Consider the following 4,562-nt stretch of genomic DNA (forward strand, 5'->3'; position numbering starts at 1 on the left):
AGGCGGAAACAGGATAAAACTGGTGCAATCACGTGAGTGTGTGATATATAGTGAGAATTCACAAAAAACAAAAAAATGAGGACGAGTGTATAAACAACAAACAGATGTATTAGTTTAACGCTCGGGAAGTGAGAGTCTTTTACGTTTCGAGCCTACGCTCTTCGACAGAAAGGAACACGTGCGTTTGCGTGTGTGTGCTTGTATCCATGTACATACATACATACATACATAACGTGTATATATATATAGATATATATATATATATTCTTTTACTTGGTTCAGTCATTTGACTACGGCCATGCTGGAACACCGCCTTTAGTCGAGTAAACCTAGTACTTATTCTATCGGCCTCTTTTGCCGAACAGCTAAGTTACGGGGAGGTAAATACACCAACATCGGTTGTCAAGCGATGTTGGGGGCACAAACACAGACACACAAACATATACACACACACATACACACACACACACACACACATATATATATATATATATAAGTATATATATGTATGTATGTATATATATGTATGTATGTGCATATATATATATATACACACACACACAAACACACACACACACACACACACCACACACACACATATATATATATATATATATACAAATATATATATCTTTGAGGGGATGACCGCACCTAACTATTTTTCGCTAGTTGATATAAGATAACTCTTTAAGCAGCCGCAGCGCACGCGAACGGAGGAACGTTTGATTAACTATTTAAAAATTTTATTTATTTATGACTTATGCTAGCGTCAGTGGTCTTACCTCAGGGGCGTTAGAGACTGATAGGATTGGCAAGAGAAGGCGAAACCTAAAATTGACAGCTCTCTATATATCAACTAGTATTTTGTTAGTGTTGGATTCAAATATGATTCGACAATTTACTCTTACGCATTCTAAACGTATTAAAACAATTTCGTACAGTCAAGTGTGCTCTTGGGACTTATTGAGTAATCAGAGCACTACTTGGCGATGTAATCTTTTTCTAAAACCTCGCGTATATATAAGACGGTGAGACATGGCCCTGTGGTTAAGAAGCTCACTTAGAAATATCATGCCCTTTCTCTCGACACCCTCAACTAGACACAGCTCTGGTATGGCCTCATGGCCTCAAGAAGGGGGAGAAGACGAAGAAGAAGAAGAAGAAGAAGAAGAAGAAAAAGAAGAAAAAGAAGACGAAGAAGGAGAACGAGAACGAGAACGAGAAGAAGAAGAAGAAGAAGAACAAGAACAAGAAGAACAAGAAGAAGAACAAGAAGAACAAGAACAAGAAGAAGAAGAAGAAGGAGAACGAAAAGAAGAAGGAAAACGAGAAGAAGAAGAAGAAGAGGAAGAAGAAGAAGAAGAAGAAGAAGAACGAGAACGAGAAGAAGAAGAAGGAGAACGAGAAGAAGAAGGAGAACGAGAAGAAGAAGGAGAACGAGAAGAAGAAGGAGAACGAGAAGAAGAAGAAGAAGAAGGAGAAGAAGATGAAGGAGAGGAGGAGAACGAGAAGAAGATGAAGGAGAAGAAGATGAAGGAGAAGAAGATGAAAGAGAATAAGATGAAGGAGAAGAGAAGAAGAAGAAGAAGAAAAAGAAGGGAGGAGGAGGAGGAGGAGAACGAGAAGAAGATGAAGGAGAACGAGAACGAGAAGGAGAACGAGAAGAAGAAGAAGAAGAAGAAGAAGAAGAAGAAGAAGAAGAAGAAGAAGAAAAGAAGAAGAAGAAGAAGAAGAAGAGAAGAAGAAGAAGAAGAAGATTGAGCTATCATCAAAGTTTAATTTGTTAGTGAAATAATGCTGGGAAGTCAGAGGAGTAACATTTTGATATAAATTCCTTAATTCATTTCTAATTGCATTCAGCCATTGCGCATATAATGCTGAAACAGGGATTTCAAGATTATAATCAATAGTATTGGATCCAGTGATTTAAATGATACTTCATCGAGTTCAGTTGGCTGGAGAGAAAAGTGGGGCCGGGCATCATTTGAACTTCTCACATTTTGAGATGCAGTTAATATATGTGTGTGTGTATGAGTGTATGTGTTTGTGTGTATATGTTTGTACACACGTACGCATTTACATGACTTGCATTGATTACAAGATAGAATAGAAACCATTTCTACACTGCATTTGTACTGTATGCAGAAACAGTGACAAAGCCAGTATAATAGAGATATCACATATATTTCTTGTGTGTTCGGTTTTTAACCTCTTTCCATCAAGTAACATCACCATCCCCACCATCTATAACACCTCCATCGTCATCATTATCATCATTGTCATCACCACCATTACCACCATACCACTATTCACCGCCATTAAGATACCTCAACAGAAGCACCACTATCACCACCACCATCATCATCACCACCACCATCAACACCACCATCATCACCACCACCACCATCACTCCTCTGTAACTGAGTTATAGAGCATACTCAATTGATACAATGAAGCAAACATGTAATTTATTTAGAAAGCCAATATTCCAAACGTAGAAGAAGGAAGACAATTACATCAAGAACCCGTTTACATCGTTTAAACCTAAACTGATTTCAAATCATCATTGAAATTTTCGAAACCAAAACCAAAATATAGATAAATATATATAAATAAAATTTTTTTTTTTTTAAATCTTGCTCCGAAGTATTGCACAGAATTCAATTTATTTCTAACGGAAATTTTCTAAATTGATTGAAAAAGTAAAAAGAACGTATCAGTTACAAACTACACTTTCTAGAATTAAGTACAATTTCAAACGCTTATTATCATATTATCATATTAAATTTCTTCTTTGTTATTGGCATCGAAATTGTTTCGGAAATTTCTCTCAAGATTAACTGGTTTTATTTGTTTTTGTTTTTCTTTAATAAATATTGCTTGTACTGGTAGTGTTAGTTGTATTATTAATATCAGTAGTATTAGTAGAGTTCGTAGCAATAATACTATTGTTAGTTGGCTGGTTTCACTGTGTTCATATTTCAATATTTCTCCTAAATAATCTTTGTAGCTTTCAGGCAATCTCTCTTTCTCTCCTTTCTGTTCTCTCAGTACGCACATACATTAATTACATACATACATACATACATACATACATACATACATACATACATACATACATACATACATATAATACATATATATTTATACATATACAGATATGCATGCAGACATAGACACATATTAATGTATATAATACATACACACGCATGCACACACACACATACACTCACACATTTATATGTATGTGTATACACAGGGAATATATTCAATATATATGTGTGTGTGTGTGTGTCTGTATATGTATGCATGTATACATATAATGTATGTATGTATGTATGCGTTATATATATATATATATATATATATAATATATATATATATATATATTATATATATATGTATGTATGTATGTATGTATGCGTATGTATGGAGGAAAATTAAACACGTTTGTGTGGATGTGTTTCTCACATATTTGTTTGAAAGTCATGTTTGTGCATGTGATTTGTGTGTATTCCAGTGTGTGTGTGTGTGTGTGTGTGTTGTGTGTGTGTGTGTGGTGTGTGTGTGTGTGTACAAGCAAGCAGGTCTCTGAGTGTGTCAGAATGTTGTCTACAATTCAAGAATATTGTATGGACGACTTGTTAAATTTCGAATAGACAACTTGAGCTGGGAATAGTAGTCAGTCAAGAACAGTTCTCATGGTTAAAATAATAATAATAATAATAATAACAAATAATAATAATAATAATAATAATAATAATAATAATAATAATAATAATAACAATGCAAAAGCAGCGGATGAAGGTTCGCAGGATGGCGAATGTGTTAAATTCTATTCACTTTTCTTTCCGACGGAAATAAACAGAGGGAAGTTTAAAGTTAAGGAACAAAGACAGTATCAGGATTTTGTTATTGGACAGATCCCTGATTTATAATTAAGGAAACCGATATGGTTGTATTGTGGTCCAGACAATCTACCAAATATAAGGCAGCATTAATAGTTCCGATAAACAATATTCAGGAATATCACATATCTAAAACATGACCTGATACGTACTAATAATACTTTCATTTATGGCGGGTTTAGTTTGTTAGTTGCTCGTTTTGTTGTCCTCTTTGTTGGAGTTGCTATGGTTGTTATTGTTGTTGTTGCTGTTTAGCCTCAAGCCGTTCTTGACTGAACAGTCGTATGATTAACTAAAGATATTCCAGCCGTGACCACCCCATGTTTTTAGAGCATTAGATGCTACATTCTCGCTCTACACTATTTAATGTTGTATTCGGGAAGGTCATTTTATTTATTTATTTATTTATTTTATTTTATTTATTTATTTTATTTATTTATTTACCAAATAAGCACATGCACGATATGTATATTTTTTCTTCTCTCGTTTAATACTGGTCTAATCTGTTCTATGTCCATTGTCCGGAAATCTTTCGTTATACATCTGTGACCTCTTCAGCGACACTTTTCGTTTCTCTGTGTGTTCTTGATAGAAAACGGAAAGTTCTTGCAAGGAAACGAAAAGTATCGCTGAAGTGGTCACAGATGTGTGACG

General features: G+C 34.5%; 1 pseudogene; it reads right to left on the bottom strand.

Annotated features, from left to right (window-relative positions):
- Positions 1 to 1,127: 1,127 nt before the first annotated feature.
- Positions 1,128 to 2,319, bottom strand: LOC115219526 (annotated as a pseudogene).
- Between the last annotated feature and the right edge of the window lie 2,243 nt (positions 2,320 to 4,562).

Source organism: Octopus sinensis, linkage group LG1 (genome assembly GCF_006345805.1).
Source record: "Octopus sinensis linkage group LG1, ASM634580v1, whole genome shotgun sequence".
Lineage (NCBI taxonomy): Eukaryota > Metazoa > Mollusca > Cephalopoda > Octopoda > Octopodidae > Octopus > Octopus sinensis.